The sequence below is a fragment of the Bison bison genome, unplaced genomic scaffold (genome assembly GCF_000754665.1).
Source record: "Bison bison bison isolate TAMUID 2011002044 unplaced genomic scaffold, Bison_UMD1.0 scf7180017864101, whole genome shotgun sequence".
NCBI lineage: Eukaryota > Metazoa > Chordata > Mammalia > Artiodactyla > Bovidae > Bison > Bison bison.
This window is the reverse complement of record NW_011494673.1, coordinates 450753-451006: the sequence shown is the minus strand read 5'-3', so window position 1 is coordinate 451006 and position 254 is coordinate 450753. Positions and strand designations below refer to the sequence as shown.

Below are 254 nucleotides of genomic sequence, written 5' to 3'. Positions count from 1 at the left end.
GGGGAGGAGGAAGGGCGTAAGGGACACCCACACCCCGAACACATCCACACACACACACACCCGCGCAGCCACATAGAGAGGGAGGAAGGAGAGCGGCCCGGTGCGCGCGCGCAGAGAGCGAGCCCGAGACAGAGAGAGGGAGAGGGGGAGAGAGCGAGCGAGAGCCAACCACCGCCGAGTCAAGATTCAGCGATTCCACAGCAATCGCCCTAATGACAACAGCCTCATAATATCTCCCCTAAATCCACAGTGAG

General features: G+C 61.0%; 1 protein-coding gene across 1 annotated transcript in view; it reads right to left on the bottom strand.

Annotated features, from left to right (window-relative positions):
* SIX3 (SIX homeobox 3) overlaps positions 1 to 254 on the bottom strand; it is a 10146-nt gene that overhangs the window by 4173 nt on the left and 5719 nt on the right. The window lies entirely within an intron of this gene.